Here is an 18,420-nt window from a genome sequence, read left to right on the forward strand (position 1 = left end):
ATTTGGCATTTTTGACGTCGGAATCCGGATCACCCAAAAAATGGTGTGCTATTGCACACGAAAATCGTCGAAATGAGGCGTATGCTCGCTTCGAGGCTCGTTTGACCCTCCAAATGGCCCGGACAATCTGTGATGGCCAACCGTATGCATAGACAAGGTCTTGATGGACGTCCATGAAAAAATTTGGCATTTTTTACGTCGAAATCCGGATCACCCAAAAAATGGTGTGCTATAGCACACGAAAATCGTCGAAATGAGGCGTATGCTCGCTACGGGGCTCGTTTGACCCTCCAAATGGCTCGGACAATCCGTGATGGCAATCGGTATGCATAGAAAAGGTCTTGACGGACGTCCACGAAAAAATTTGGCATTTTTAACGTCAGAATCTGGAATACCCAAAAAATGGTCTGCTATAGCACACGAAAATCTTCGAAATAAGGCGTATGCTCGCTTCGGGGCTCGTTTGACCCTCCAAATGGCCCGGACAATCCGTGATGGCCAATCGTATGCATAGACAAGGTCTTGACGGACGTCCACAAAAAAATTTGGCATTTTTGACGTCGGAATCCGGATCACCCAAAAAATGGTGTGCTATAGCACACGAAAATCGTCGAAATGAGGCGTATGCTCGCTTCGGGGCTCGTTTGACCCTCCAAATGGCCCAGACAATCTGTGATGGCCAACCGTATGCATAGACAAGGTCTTGACGAACGTCCATGAAAAAATTTGTTATTTTTCAAGTCAGAATCTGGATCACCCAAAAATGGTGTGCTATAGCACACGAAAATCGTTGAAATGAGGCGTATGCTCGCTTCGGGGCTCGTTTGACCCTCCAAATGGCCCGGACAATCCGTGATGGCCAACCGTATGCATAGAAAAGGTCTTGACGGACGTCCACGAAAAAATTTGGCATTTTTGACGTCGGAATCCGGATCACCCAAAAAATGGTGTGCTATAGCACACGAAAATCGTCGAAATGAGGCGTATGCTCGCTTCGGGGCTCGTTTGACCCTCCAAATGGCCCGCTCAATCCGTTATGGCAATCGGTATGCATAGAAAAGGTCTTGACGGACGTCCACAAAAAAATTTGGAATTTTTGACGTCGGAATTTGGATCACCCAAAAAATGGTGTGCTATAGCACACGAAAATCGTCGAAATGAGGTGTATGCTCGCTTCGGGGCTGGTTTGACCCTCCAAATGGCCCGAACAATCCGTGATAGCAAACCGTATGCATAGACAAGGTCTTGACAGACGTCCACGAAAAATTTGGCATTTTTGACGTCGGAATCCGGATCACCCAAAAAATGGTGTGCTATAGCACACGAAAATCGTCGAAATGAGGCGTATGCTCGCTTCGGGGCTCGTTTGACCCTCCAAATGGCCCGGACAATCCGTAATGGCCAACTGTATGCATAGACAAGGTCTTGACGGACGTCCATGAAAAAATTTGTTATTTTTCATGTCAGAATCCGGATCACCCAAAAAATAGTGTGCTATAGCACACGAAAATCGTCGAAATAAGGCGTATGCTCGCTTCGGGGCTCGTTTGACCCTCCAAATGGCCCGGACAATCTGTGATGGCCAACCGTATGCATAGACAAGGTCTTGACGAACGTCCACGAAAAAATTTGGCATTTTTGACGTCGGAATCCGGATCACCCAAAAAATGGTGTGCTATAGCACACGAAAATCATCGAAATGAGGCGTATGCTCGCTTCGGGGCTCGTTTGACCCTCCAAATGGCCCAGACAATCTGTGATGGCCAACCGTATGCATAGACAAGGTCTTGACGAACGTCCATGAAAAAATTTGTTATTTTTCAAGTCAGAATATGGATCACCCAAAAATGGTGTGCTATAGCACATGAAAATCGTTGAAATGAGGCGTATGCTCGCTTCGGGGCTCGTTTGACCCTCCAAATGGCCCGGACAATCCGTGATGGCCAACCGTATGCATAGACAAGGTCTTGACGGACGTCCACGAAAAAATTTGGCATTTTTGACGTCGGAATCCGAATCACCCAAAAAATGGTGTGTTATAGCACACGAAAATCGTCGAAATGAGGCGTATGCTCGCTTCGGGGCTCGTTTGACCCTCCAAATGGCCCGGAAAATCTGTGATGGCCAATCGTATGCATAGACAAGGTCTTGATAAACGTCCATGAAAAAATTTGGCATTTTTTACGTTGGAATCCGCATCACCCAAAAAATGGTGTGCTATAGCACACGAAAATCGTCGAAATGAGGCGAGTGCTCGCTTCGAGGCTTGTTTGACCCTCCAAATGGCCCGTACAATCAGTGATGGCCAACCGTATGCATAGACAAGGTCTTGACGGACGTCCACGAAAAAATTTGGAATTTTTGACGTCAGAATCTGGATCACCCAAAAAATGGTCTGCTATAGCACACGAAAATCTTCGAAATAAGGCGTATGCTCGCTTCGGGGCTCGTTTGACCCTCCAAATGGCCTGGACAATCCGTGATGGCCAATCGTATGCATAGACAAGGTCTTGACGGACGTCCACAAAAAAATTTGGCATTTTTGACGTCGGAATCTGGATCACCCAAAAAATGGTGTGCTATAGCACACGAAAATCGTCGAAATGAGGCGTATGCTCGCTTCGGGGCTCGTTTGACCCTCCAAATGGCCCGGACAATCCGTGATGGCCAACCGTATGCATAGAAAAGGTCTTGACGGACGTCCACGAAAAAATTTGGCATTTTTAACGTCAGAATCTGGATCACCCAAAAAATGGTCTTCTATAGCACACGAAAATCTTCGAAATAAGGCGTATGCTCGCTTCGGGGCTCGTTTGACCCTCCAAATGGCCCGGACAATCCGTGATGGCCAATCGTATGCATAGACAAGGTCTTGACGGACGTCCACAAAAAAATTTGGCATTTTTGACGTCGGAATCCGGATCACCCAAAAAATGGTGTGCTATAGCACACGAAAATCGTCGAAATGAGGCGTATGCTCGCTTCGGGGCTCGTTTGACCCTCCAAATGGCCCGGACAATCCGTAATGGCCAACTGTATGCATAGACAAGGTCTTGACGGACGTCCATGAAAAAATTTGTTATTTTTCATGTCATAATCCGGATCACCCAAAAAATAGTGTGCTATAGCACACGAAAATCGTCGAAATAAGGCGTATGCTCGCTTCGGGGCTCGTTTGACCCTCCAAATGGCCCGGACAATCCGTGATGGCCAACCGTATGCATAGACAAGGTCTTGACGAACGTCCACGAAAAAATTTGGCATTTTTGACGTCGGAATCCGGATCACCCAAAAAATGGTGTGCTATAGCACACGAAAATCGTCGAAATGAGGGGTATGCTCGCTTCGGGGCTCGTTTGACCCTCCAAATGGCCCGGACAATCTGTGATGGCCAACCGTATGCATAGACAAGGTCTTGATAAACGTACATGAAAAAATTTGGCATTTTTTACGTCGGAATCCGGATCACCCAAAAAATGGTGTGCTATAGCACACGAAAATCGTCGAAATGAGGCGAGTGCTCGCTTCGAGGCTTAATTGACCCTCCAAATGGCCCGGACAATCAGTGATGGCCAACCGTATGCATAGACAAGGTCTTGACGGACGTCCACAAAAAAATTTGGAATTTTTTACGTCGGAATTTGGATCACCCAAAAAATGGTGTGCTATAGCACACGAAAATCGTCGAAATGAGGCGTATGCTCGCTTCGGGGCTCGTTTGACCCTCCAAATTGCCCGGACAATCCGTGATGGCCAACCGTATGCATAGACAATGTATTGACGGACGTCCACGAAAAAATTTGGCATTTTTGACGTCGAAATCCGGATCACCCAAAAAATGGTGTGCTATAGCACACGAAAATCGTCGAAATGAGGCGTATGCTTGCTTCGGGGCTTGTTTGACCCGCCAAATGGCCCGGACAATCAGTGATGGCCAACCGTATGCATAGACAAGGTCTTGACGGACCTCCACGAAAAAATTTGGCGTTTTTGACGTCGGAATTCGGATCACCCAAAAAATTGTGTGCTATAGCACACGAAAATCGTCGAAATGAGGCGTATGCTCGCTTCGGGGCTCGTTTGACCCTCCAAATGGGCCAGACAATCCGTGATGGCCAACCGTATGAATATACAAGGTCTTGACGGACGTCCACGAAAAAATTTGGCATTTTTGATGTCGGAATCCGGATCACCAAAAAATGGTGTGCTATAGCACACGAAAATCGTCGAAATGAGGCGTATGCTCGCTTCGGGGCTCGTTTGACCCTCCAAATGGCCCGGACAATCTGTGATGGCTAACCGTATGCATAGACAAGGTCTTGATGGACGTCCATGAAAAAATTTGGCATTTTTTACGTCGGAATCCGGATCACCCAAAAAATGGTGTTCTATAGCACACGAAAATCGTCGAAATGAGGCGTATGCTCGCTTCGAGGCTTGTTTGACCCTCCAAATGGCCCGGACAATCAGTGATGGCCAACCGTATGCATAGACAAGGTCTTGACGGACGTCCACGAAAAAATTTGGCATTTTTGACGTCGGAATCCGGATCACCCAAAAAATGGTGTGCTATAGCACACGAAAATTGTCGAAATGAGGTGTATGCTCGCTTCGAGGCATGTTTGACCCTCCAAATGGCCCGGACAATTTGTGATGGCTAACCGTATGCATAGACAAGGTCTTGACGGACGTCCACGAAAAAATTTGGCATTTTTGACGTCGGAATCCGGATCACCTAAAAAATGGTGTGCTATAGCACACGAAAATCGTCGAAATGAGGCGTATGCTCGCTTCGGGGCTCGTTTGACCCTCCAAATGGCCTGGACAATCCGTGATGGCCAACCGTATGCATAGAAAAGGTCTTGACGGACGTCCACAAAAAAATTTGGCATTTTTAACGTCAGAATCTGGATCACCCAAAAAAAGGTCTGCTATAGCACACGAAAATCGTCGAAATAAGGCGTATGCTCGCTTCGGGGCTCGTTTGACCCTCCAAATGGCCCGGACAATCTGTGATGGCCAATCGTATGCATAGACAAGGTCTTGACGGACGTCCACAAAAAAATTTGGCATTTTTGACGTCGGAATCTGGATCACCCAAAAAATGGTGTGCTATAGCACACGAAAATCGTCGAAATGAGGCGTATGCTCGCTTCGGGGCTCGTTTGACCCTACAAATGGCCCAGACAATCTGTGATGGCCAACCGTATGCATAGACAAGGTCTTGATGAACGTCCATGAAAAAATTTGTTATTTTTCAAGTCAGAATCTGGATCACCCAAAAATGGTGTGCTATAGTACACGAAAATCGTTGAAATGAGGCGTATGCTCGCTTCGGGGCTCGTTTGACCCTCCAAATGGCCCGGACAATCCATGATGGCCAACCGTATGCATAGACAAGGTCTTGACGGACGTCCACGAAAAAATTTGGCATTTTTGACGTCGGAATCCGGATCACCCAAAAAATGGTGTGCTATAGCACACGAAAATCGTCGAAATGAGGGGTATGCTCGCTTCGGGGCTCGTTTGACCCTCCAAATGGCCCGGACAATCTGTGATGGCCAACCGTATGCATAGACAAGGTCTTGATAAACGTACATGAAAAAATTTGGCATTTTTTACGTCGGAATCCGGATCACCCAAAAAATGGTGTGCTATAGCACACGAAAATCGTCGAAATGAGGCGAGTGCTCGCTTCGAGGCTTGTTTGACCCTCCAAATGGCCCGGAAAATTAGTGATGGCCAACCGTATGCATAGAAAGGTCTTGACGGACGTCCACGAAAAAATTTGGAATTTTTGACGTCGGAATTTGGATCACCCAAAAAATGGTGTGCTATAGCACACGAAAATCGTTGAAATGAGGCGTATGCTCGCTTCGGGGCTGGTTTGACCCTCCAAATGGCCCGAACAATCCGTGATAGCCAACCGTATGCATAGACAAGGTCTTGACGGACGTCCACGAAAAAATTTGGCATTTTTGACGTCGGAATCCGGATCACCCAAAAAATGGTGTGCTATAGCACACGAAAATCGTCGAAATGAGGCGTATGCTCGCTTCGGGGCTCGTTTGACCCTCCAAATGGCCCGGACAATCCGTAATGGCCAACTGTATGCATAGACAAGGTCTTGACGGACGTCCATGAAAAAAGTTGTTATTTTTCATGTCAAAATCCGGATCACCCAAAAAATAGTGTGCTATAGCACACGAAAATCGTCGAAATAAGGCGTATGCTCGCTTCGGGGCTCGTTTGACCCTCCAAATGGCCCGGACAATCCGTGATGGCCAATCGTATGCATAGACAAGGTCTTGACGAACGTCCACGAAAAAATTTTGCATTTTTGACGTCGGAATCCGGATCACCCAAAAAATGGTGTGCTATAACACACGAAAATCGTCGAAATGAGGCGTATGCTCGCTTCGGGGCTCGTTTGACTCTCCAAATGGCCCAGACAATCTGTGATGGCAACCCGTATGCATAGACAAGGTCTTGAAGAACGTCCATGAAAAAATTTGTTATTTTTCAAGTCAGAATCTGGATCACCCAAAAATGGTGTGCTATAGCACACGAAAATCGTTGAAATGAGGCGTATGCTCGCTTCGGGGCTCGTTTGACCCTCCAAATGGCCCGGACAATCCGTGATGGCTAACCGTATGCATAGACAAGGTCTTGACGGACGTCCACGAAAAAATTTGGCATTTTTGACGTCGGAATCCGAATCACCCAAAAAATGGTGTGTTATAGCACACGAAAATCGTCAAAATGAGGCGTATGCTCGCTTCGGGGCTCGTTTGACCCTCCAAATGGCCCGGACAATCTGTGATGGCCAACCGTATGCATAGACAAGGTCTTGATAAATGTCCATGAAAAAATTTGGAATTTTTTTCGTTGGAATCCGGATCACCCAAAAAATGGTGTGCTATAGCACACGAAAATCGTCGAAATGAGGCGAGTGCTCGCTTCGAGGCTCGTTTGACCCTCCAAATGGCCCGAACAATCCGTGATAGCCAACCATATGCGTAGACAAGGTCTTAACGGACGTCCACGAAAAAATTTGGCATTTTTGACGTCGGAATCCGGATCACCCAAAAAATGGTGTGCTATAGCACACGAAAATCGTCGAAATGAGGCGTATGCTCGCTTTGGGGCTCGTTTGACCCTCCAAATGGCCCGGACAATCCGTGATGGCCAACTGTATGCATAGACAAGGTCTTGACGGACGTCCATGAAAAAATTTATTATTTTTCATGTCAAAATCCGGATCACCCAAAAAATAGTGTGCTATAGCACACGAAAATCGTCGAAATAAGGCGTATGCTCGCTTCGGGGCTCGTTTGACCCTCCAAATGGCCCGGACAATCCGTGATGGCCAACCGTATGCATAGACAAGGTCTTGACGGACGTCCACGAAAAAATTTATTATTTTTCATGTCAGAATCCGGATCACCCAAAAAATGGTGTGCTATAGCACACGAAAATCGTCGAAATTAGGCGTATGCTCGCTTCGGGGCTCGTTTGACCCTCCAAATGGCCCGGACAATCTGTGATGGCCAACCGTATGCATAGACAAGGTCTTGACGGACGTCCATGAAAAAATTTGTTTTTTTTCACGTCAGAATCCGGATCACCCAAAAAATGGTGTGCTATAGCACACGAAAATCGTCGAAATGAGGCGTATGCTCGCTTCGGGGCTCGTTTGACTCTCCAAATGGCCCGGACAATCCGTGATGGCCAACCGTATGCATAGACAATGTCTTGATGGACGTCCACGAAAATTTTTGGTATTTTTGACGTCGGAATCCGAATCACCCAAAAAATGGTGTGCTATAGCACACGAAAATCGTCGAAATGAGGCGTATGCTCGCTTCGGGGCTCGTTTGACCCTCCAAATGGACCGGACAATCCGTGATGTTCAACCGTATGCATAGACAAGGTCTTGACGGACATCCACGAAAAAATTTGGCATTTTTGACGTCGGAATCCGGATCACCCAAAAAATGGTGTGCTATAGCACACGAAATTCATCGAAATGAGGCGTATGCTCGCTTCGGGGCTTGTTTGACCCTCCAAATGGCCCGGACAATCCGTGATGGCCAACCATATGTATATACAAGGTCATGACGGACGTCCACGAAATAATTTGGCTTTTTTGACGTCGGAATCTGGTTTACCCAAAAAATGGTTTGCTATAACACACGAAAATCGTCGAAATGAGGCGTATGCTCCCTTTGGGGCTCGTTTGACCCTCCAAATGGCCCGTACAATCCGTGATGGCCTACCGTATGCATAGACAAGGTCTTGACGGACGTCCACGAAAAAATTTGGCATTTTTGACGTCGGAATCTGGATCACCCAAAAAGGGTGTGCTATAGCACACGAAAATCGTCGAAATGAGGCGTATGCTCGCTTCAGGGCTCGTTTGACCCTCCAAATGGCCCGGACAATCCGTGATGGCCAACCGTATGCATAGACAAGGTCTTGACGGATGTCCACGAAAACATTTGGTATTTTTGACGTCGGAATCCGGATCACCCAAAAAATGGTGTGCTATAGCACACAAAAATCGTCGAAATGAGGCGTATGCTCGCTTCGGGGCTCGTTTGACCCTCCAAATGGACCGGACAATCTGTGATGGCCAACCGTATGCATAGACAAGGTCTTGACGAACGTCCACGAAAAAATTTGGCATTTTTGACCTCGGAATCCGGATCACCCAAAAAATGGTGTGCTATAGCACACGAAAATCGTCAAAATGAGGCGTATGTTCGCTTCGGGGCTCGTTTGACCCTCCAAATGGCCCGGACAATCCGTGATGGCCAACCGTATGCATAGACAAGGTCTTGACGGATGTCCACGAAAAAATTTGGCATTTTTGACGTCGGAATCCGAATCACCCAAAAAATGGTGTGCTATAGCACACGAAAATCGTCGAAATGAGGCGTATGCTCGCTTCGGGGCTCGTTTGACCCTCCAAATGGCCCAGACAATCCATGATGGCCAACCGTATGCATAGATAAGGTCTTGACGGAAGTCCACGAACAAATTTGGCATTTTTGACGTCGGAATCCGGATCACCCAAAAAATGGTGTGCTATAGCACACGAAAATCGTCGAAATGAGGCATATGCTCGCTTAATGGCTTGTTTGACCCTCCAAATGGCCCGGACAATCCGTGATGGCCAACCGTATGCATAGACAAGGTCTTGATGGACGTGCACGAAAAAATTTGGCATTTTTGACATCGGAATCCGGATTACCCTAAAAATGGTGTGCTATAGCACACGAAAATCATTGAAATGAGGCGTATGCTTGCTTCGGGGCTCGTTTAACCCTCCAAATGGGCAGGACACTCCCTGATAGCTAATCGTAAGCAAAGTCAAGGTCTTGACAGACGTCCACGAAAAAATTTTGCATTTTTGACGTCGAAATCCGGATCACCCAAAAAATGGTGTGCTATAGCACACGAAAATCGTCGAAATGAGGCGTATGCTTGCTCCGGGACTCGTTTGACCCTCCAAATGAGCCGGACAATCCGTGATGGCCAACCGTATGCATAGACAAGGTCTTGACGGACGTATACGAAAAAATTTGGCATTTTTGACATCGGAATCCGGATCACCCAAAAAATGGTGTGCTATAGCACACGAAAATCGTCGAAATGAGGTGTATGCTCGCTTCGGGGCTCGTTTGACTCTCCAAATGGCCCGGACAATCCGTGATGGCCAACCGTATGCATAGACAAAGTCTTGATGGACGTCCACGAAAATTTTTGGTATTTTTGACGTCGGAATCCGGATCACCCAAAAAATGGTGTGCTATAGCACACGAAAATCGTCGAAATGAGGCGTATGCTCGCTTCGGGGCTCGTTTGACCCTCCAAATGGCCCGGACAATCCGTGATGTTCAACCGTATGCATAGACAAGGTCTTGACGGACATCCACGAAAAAATTTGGCATTTTTGACGTCAGAATCCGGATCACCCAAAAAATGGTGTGCTATAGCACACGAAAATCGTCGAATGAGGCGTATGCTCGCTTCGGGGCTCGTTTGACCCTCCGAATGGCCCGGACAATCCGTGATGGCCAACTGTATGCATAGACAAAGTCTTGACGGACGTACACGAAAAAATTTGGCATTTTTGACATCGGAATCCGGATCACCCAAAAAATGGTGTGCTATAGCACACGAAAATCGTCGAAATGAGGCGTATGCTCGCTTCAGGGCTCGTTTGACCCTCCAAATGGCCCGGACAATTCGTGATGGCCAACTGTATGCATAGACAAGATCTTGACGGACGTCCAAGAAAACATTTGGCATTTTTGACGTCGGAATCCGGATCACCCAAAAAATGGTGTGCTATATAGCACACGAAATTCATCGAAATGAGGCGTATGCTCGCTTTGGGGCTCGTTTGACCCTCCAAATTGCCCGTACAATCCGTGATGGCCTACCGTATGTATAGACAAGGTCTTGACGGACGTCCACGAAAAAATTTGGCATTTTTGACGTCGGAATCTTGATCACCCAAAAAATGGTGTGCTATAGCACACGAAAATCGTCGAAATGAGGCGTATGCTCGCTTCAGGGCTCATTTGACCCTCCAAATGGCCCGGACAATCCGTGATGGCCAACCGTATGCATAGACGAGGTCTTGACGGATGTCCACGAATAAATTTGGCATTTTTGACGTCGGAATCCGAATCACCCAAAAAATGGTGTGCTATAGCACACGAAAATCGTCGAAATGAGGCGTATGCTCGCTTCGGGGCTCGTTTGACCCTCCAAATGGACCGGACAATCTGTGATGGCCAACCATATGCATAGACAAGGTCTTGACGGACGTCCACGAAAAAATTTGGCATTTTTGACGTCGGAATCCGGATCACCCAAAAAATGGTGTGCTATAGCACACGAAAATCGTCAAAATGAGGCGTATGTTCGCTTCGGGGCTCGTTTGACCCTCCAAATGGCCCGGACAATCCGTGATGGCCAACCGTATGCATAGACAAGGTCTTGACGGACGTCCATGAAAAAATTTGGCATTTTTGACGTCGGAATCCGAATCACCCAAAAAATGGTGTGCTATAGCACACGGAAATCGTCGAAATGAGGCGTATGCTCGCTTCGGGGCTCGTTTGACCCTCCAAATGGCCCGGACAATCCATGATGGCCAACCGTATGCATAGATAAGTCTTGACGGACGTCCATGAAAAAATTTGGCATTTTTGACGTCGGAATCCGGATCACCCAAAAAATGGTGTGCCATAGCACACGAAATTCATCGAAATGAGGCGTATGCTCGCTTCGGGGCTCGTTTGACCCTCCAAATGGCCCGGACAATCCGTGATGGCCAACCGTATGTATATACAAGGTCATGACGGACGTCCACGAAATAATTTGGCTTTTTTGACGTCGGAATCTGGTTTACCCAAAAAATGGTTTGCTATAACACACGAAAATCGTCGAAATGAGGCGTATGCTCCCTTTGGGGCTCGTTTGACCCTCCAAATGGCCCGTACAATCCGTGATGGCCTACCGTATGCATAGACAAGGTCTTGACGGACGTCCACGAAAAAATTTGGCATTTTTGACGTCGGAATCTGGATCACCCAAAAAATGGTGTGCTATAGCACACGAAAATCGTCGAAATGAGGCGTATGCTCGCTTCAGGGCTCGTTTGACCCTCCAAATGGCCCGGACAATCCGTGATGGCCAACCGTATGCATAGACAAGGTCTTGACGGATGTCCACGAAAACATTTGGTATTTTTGACGTCGGAATCCGGATCACCCAAAAAATGGTGTGCTATAGCACACAAAAATCGTCGAAATGAGGCGTATGCTCGCTTCGGGGCTCGTTTGACCCTCTAAATGGACCGGACAATCTGTGATGGCCAACCGTATGCATAGACAAGGTCTTGACGAACGTCCACGAAAAAATTTGGCATTTTTGACCTCGGAATCCGGATCACCCAAAAAATGGTGTGCTATAGCACACGAAAATCGTCAAAATGAGGCGTATGTTCGCTTCGGGGCTCGTTTGACCCTCCAAATGGCCCGGACAATCCGTGATGGCCAACCGTATGCATAGACAAGGTCTTGACGGACGTCCACGAAAAAATTTGGCATTTTTGACGTCGGAATCCGAATCACCCAAAAAATGGTGTGCTATAGCACACGAAAATCGTCGAAATGAGGCGTATGCTCGCTTCGGGGCTCGTTTGACCCTCCAAATGGCCCAGACAATCCATGATGGCCAACCGTATGCATAGATAAGGTCTTGACGGATGTCCACGAAAAAATTTGGCATTTTTGACGTCGGAATCCGGATCACCCAAAAAATGGTGTGCTATAGCACACGAAAATCGTCGAAATGAGGCATATGCTCGCTTAATGGCTTGTTTGACCCTCCAAATGGCCCGGACAATCCGTGATGGCCACCGTATGCATAGACAAGGTCTTGATGGACGTGCACGAAAAAATTTGGCATTTTTGACATCGGAATCCGGATTACCCTAAAAATGGTGTGCTATAGCACACGAAAATCATTGAAATGAGGCGTATGCTTGCTTCGGGGCTCGTTTAACCCTCCAAATGGGCAGGACAATCCCTGATAGCTAATCGTAAGCAAAGTCAAGGTCTTGACAGATGTCCACGAAAAAATTTTGCATTTTTGACGTCGAAATCCGGATCACCCAAAAAATGGTGTGCTATAGCACACGAAAATCGTCGAAATGAGGCGTATGCTTGCTTCGGGACTCGTTTGACCCTCCAAATGGCCCGGACAATCCGTGATGGCAAACCGTATGCATAGACAAGGTCTTGACGGACGTACACGAAAAATTTTGGCATTTTTGACATCAGAATCCGGATCACCCAAAAAATGGTGTGCTATAGCACACGAAAATCGTCGAAATGAGGCGTATGCTCGCTTCGGGGCTCGTTTGACTCTCCAAATGGCCCGGACAATCCGTGATGGCCAACCGTATGCATAGACAAAGTCTTGATGGATGTCCACGAAAATTTTTGGTATTTTTGACATCGGAATCCGGATCACCCAAAAAATGGTGTGCTATAGCACACGAAAATCGTCGAAATGAGGCGTATGCTCGCTTCGGGGCTCGTTTGACCCTCCAAATGGACCGGACAATCCGTGATGTTCAACCGTATGCATAGACAAGGTCTTGACGGACATCCACGAAAAAATTTGGCATTTTTGACGTCGGAATCCGGATCACCCAAAAAATGGTGTGCTATAGCACACGAAATTCATCGAAATGAGGCGTATGCTCGCTTCGGGGCTCGTTTGACCCTCCAAATGGCCCGGACAATCCGTGATGGCCAACCGTATGTATATACAAGGTCATGACGGACGTCCACGAAATAATTTGGCTTTTTTGACGTCGGAATCTGGTTTACCCAAAAAATGGTTTGCTATAACACACGAAAATCGTCGAAATGAGGCGTATGCTCCCTTTGGGGCTCGTTTGACCCTCCAAATGGCCCGTACAATCCGTGATGGCCTACCGTATGCATAGACAAGGTCTTGACGGACGTCCACGAAAAAATTTGGCATTTTTGACGTCGGAATCTGGATCACCCAAAAAGGGTGTGCTATAGCACACGAAAATCATCGAAATGAGGCGTATGCTCGCTTCAGGGCTCGTTTGACCCTCCAAATGGCCCGGACAATCCGTGATGGCCAACCGTATGCATAGACAAGGTCTTGACGGATGTCCACGAAAACATTTGGTATTTTTGACGTCGGAATCCGGATCACCCAAAAAATGGTGTGCTATAGCACACAAAAATCGTCGAAATGAGGCGTATGCTCGCTTCGGGGCTCGTTTGACCCTCCAAATGGACCGGACAATCTGTGATGGCCAACCGTATGCATAGACAAGGTCTTGACGAACGTCCACGAAAAAATTTGGCATTTTTGACCTCGGAATCCGGATCACCCAAAAAATGGTGTGCTATAGCACACGAAAATCTTCAAAATGAGGCGTATGTTCGCTTCGGGGCTCGTTTGACCCTCCAAATGGCCCGGACAATCCGTGATGGCCAACCGTATGCATAGACAAGGTCTTGACGGATGTCCACGAAAAAATTTGGCATTTTTGACGTCGGAATCCGAATCACCCAAAAAATGGTGTGCTATAGCACACGAAAATCGTCGAAATGAGGCGTATGCTCGCTTCGGGGCTCGTTTGACCCTCCAAATGGCCCAGACAATCCATGATGGCCAACCGTATGCATAGATAAGGTCTTGACGGAAGTCCACGAAAAAATTTGGCATTTTTGACGTCGGAATCCGGATCACCCAAAAAATGGTGTGCTATAGCACACGAAAATCGTCGAAATGAGGCATATGCTCGCTTAATGGCTTGTTTGACCCTCCAAATGGCCCGGACAATCCGTGATGGCCAACCGTATGCATAGACAAGGTCTTGATGGACGTGCACGAAAAAATTTGGCATTTTTGACATCGGAATCCGGATTACCCTAAAAATGGTGTGCTATAGCACACGAAAATCATTGAAATGAGGCGTATGCTTGCTTCGGGGCTCGTTTAACCCTCCAAATGGGCAGGACACTCCCTGATAGCTAATCGTAAGCAAAGTCAAGGTCTTGACAGACGTCCACGAAAAAATTTTGCATTTTTGACGTCGAAATCCGGATCACCCAAAAAATGGTGTGCTATAGCACACGAAAATCGTCGAAATGAGGCGTATGCTTGCTCCGGGACTCGTTTGACCCTCCAAATGAGCCGGACAATCCGTGATGGCCAACCGTATGCATAGACAAGGTCTTGACGGACGTACACGAAAAAATTTGGCATTTTTGACATCGGAATCCGGATCACCCAAAAAATGGTGTGCTATAGCACACGAAAATTGTCGAAATGAGGTGTATGCTCGCTTCGGGGCTCGTTTGACTCTCCAAATGGCCCGGACAATCCGTGATGGCCAACCGTATGCATAGACAAAGTCTTGATGGACGTCCACGAAAATTTTTGGTATTTTTGACGTCGGAATCCGGATCACCCAAAAAATGGTGTGCTATAGCACACGAAAATCGTCGAAATGAGGCGTATGCTCGCTTCGGGGCTCGTTTGACCCTCCAAATGGCCCGGACAATCCGTGATGTTCAACCGTATGCATAGACAAGGTCTTGACGGACATCCATGAAAAAATTTGGCATTTTTGACGTCAGAATCCGGATCACCCAAAAAATGGTGTGCTATAGCACACGAAAATCGTCGAATGAGGCGTATGCTCGCTTCGGGGCTCGTTTGACCCTCCGAATGGCCCGGACAATCCGTGATGGCCAACTGTATGCATAGACAAAGTCTTGACGGATGTACACGAAAAAATTTGGCATTTTTGACATCGGAATCCGGATCACCCAAAAAATGGTGTGCTATAGCACACGAAAATCGTCGAAATGAGGCGTATGCTCGCTTCAGGGCTCGTTTGACCCTCCAAATGGCCCGGACAATTCGTGATGGCCAACTGTATGCATAGACAAGATCTTGACGGACGTCCAAGAAAACATTTGGCATTTTTGACGTCGGAATCCGGATCACCCAAAAAATGGTGTGCTATATAGCACACGAAATTCATCGAAATGAGGCGTATGCTCGCTTTGGGGCTCGTTTGACCCTCCAAATTGCCCGTACAATCCGTGATGGCCTACCGTATGTATAGACAAGGTCTTGACGGACGTCCACGAAAAAATTTGGCATTTTTGACGTCGGAATCTTGATCACCCAAAAAATGGTGTGCTATAGCACACGAAAATCGTCGAAATGAGGCGTATGCTCGCTTCAGGGCTCGTTTGACCCTCCAAATGGCCCGGACAATCCGTGATGGCCAACCGTATGCATAGACGAGGTCTTGACGGATGTCCACGAATAAATTTGGCATTTTTGACGTCGGAATCCGAATCACCCAAAAAATGGTGTGCTATAGCACACGAAAATCGTCGAAATGAGGCGTATGCTCGCTTCGGGGCTCGTTTGACCCTCCAAATGGACCGGACAATCTGTGATGGCCAACCATATGCATAGACAAGGTCTTGACGGACGTCCACGAAAAAATTTGGCATTTTTGACGTCGGAATCCGGATCACCCAAAAAATGGTGTGCTATAGCACACGAAAATCGTCAAAATGAGGCGTATGTTCGCTTCGGGGCTCGTTTGACCCTCCAAATGGCCCGGACAATCCGTGATGGCCAACCGTATGCATAGACAAGGTCTTGACGGACGTCCACGAAAAAATTTGGCATTTTTGACGTCGGAATCCGAATCACCCAAAAAATGGTGTGCTATAGCACACGAAAATCGTCGAAATGAGGCGTATGCTCGCTTCGGGGCTCGTTTGACCCTCCAAATGGCCCAGACAATCCATGATGGCCAACCGTATGCATAGATAAGGTCTTGACGGATGTCCACGAAAAAATTTGGCATTTTTGACGTCGGAATCCGGATCACCCAAAAAATGGTGTGCTATAGCACACGAAAATCGTCGAAATGAGGCATATGCTCGCTTAATGGCTTGTTTGACCCTCCAAATGGCCCGGACAATCCGTGATGGCCAACCGTATGCATAGACAAGGTCTTGATGGACGTGCACGAAAAAATTTGGCATTTTTGACATCGGAATCCGGATTACCCTAAAAATGGTGTGCTATAGCACACGAAAATCATTGAAATGAGGCGTATGCTTGCTTCGAGGCTCGTTTAACCCTCCAAATGGGCAGGACAATCCCTGATAGCTAATCGTAAGCAAAGTCAAGGTCTTGACAGACGTCCACGAAAAAATTTTGCATTTTTGACGTCGAAATCCGGATCACCCAAAAAATGGTGTGCTATAGCACACGAAAATCGTCGAAATGAGGCGTATGCTTGCTTCGGGACTCGTTTGACCCTCCAAATGAGCCGGACAATCCGTGATGGCAAACCGTATGCATAGACAAGGTCTTGACGGACGTACACGAAAAATTTTGGCATTTTTGACATCGGAATCCGGATCACCCAAAAAATGGTGTGCTATAGCACACGAAAATCGTCGAAATAAGGTGTATGCTCGCTTCGGGGCTCGTTTGACTCTCCAAATGGCCCGGACAATCCGTGATGGCCAACCGTATGCATAGACAAAGTCTTGATGGACGTCCACGAAAATTTTTTGTATTTTTGACGTCGGAATCCGGATCACCCAAAAAATGGTGTGCTATAGCACACGAAAATCGTCGAAATGAGGCGTATGCTCGCTTCGGGGCTCGTTTGACCCTCCAAATGGCCCGGACAATCCGTGATGTTCAACCGTATGCATAGACAAGGTCTTGACGGACATCCACGAAAAAATTTGGCATTTTTGACGTCAGAATCCGGATCACCCAAAAAATGGTGTGCTATAGCACACGAAAATCGTCGAATGAGGCGTATGCTCGCTTCGGGGCTCGTTTGACCCTCCGAATGGCCCGGACAATCCGTGATGGCCAACCGTATGCATAGACAAAGTCTTGACGGACGTACACGAAAAAATTTGGCATTTTTGACATCGGAATCCGGATCACCCAAAAAATGGTGTGCTATAGCACACGAAAATCGTCGAAATGAGGCGTATGCTCGCTTCAGGGCTCGTTTGACCCTCCAAATGGCCCGGACAATTCGTGATGGCCAACTGTATGCATAGACAAGATCTTGACGGACGTCCAAGAAAACATTTGGCATTTTTGACGTCGGAATCCGGATCACCCAAAAAATGGTGTGCTATATAGCACACGAAATTCATCGAAATGAGGCGTATGCTCGCTTTGGGGCTCGTTTGACCCTCCAAATGGCCCGTACAATCCGTGATGGCCTACCGTATGTATAGACAAGGTCTTGACGGACGTCCACGAAAAAATTTCGCATTTTTGACGTCGGAATCTGGATCACCCAAAAAATGGTGTGCTATAGCACACGAAAATCGTCGAAATGAGGCGTATGCTCGCTTCAGGGCTCGTTTGACCCTCCAAATGGCCCGGACAATCCGTGATGGCCAACCGTATGTATAGACGAGGTCTTGACGAATGTCCACGAAAAAATATTGCATTTTTGACGTCGGAATCCGAATCACCCAAAAAATGGTGTGCTATAGCACACGAAAATCGTCGAAATGAGGCGTATGCTTGCTTCGGGACTCAATTGACCCTCCAAATGAGCCGGACAATCCGTGATGGCCAACCGTATGCATAGACAAGGTCTTGACGGACGTACACGAAAAAATTTGGCATTTTTGACATCGGAATTCGGATCACCCAAAAAATGGTGTGCTATAGCACACGAAAATCGTTGAAATGAGGTGTATGCTCGCTTCGGGGCTCGTTTGACTCTCCAAATGGCCCGGACAATCCGTGATGGCCAACCGTATG

This window comes from Solanum lycopersicum, chromosome 4 (assembly GCF_036512215.1).
Source record: "Solanum lycopersicum chromosome 4, SLM_r2.1".
Lineage (NCBI taxonomy): Eukaryota > Viridiplantae > Streptophyta > Magnoliopsida > Solanales > Solanaceae > Solanum > Solanum lycopersicum.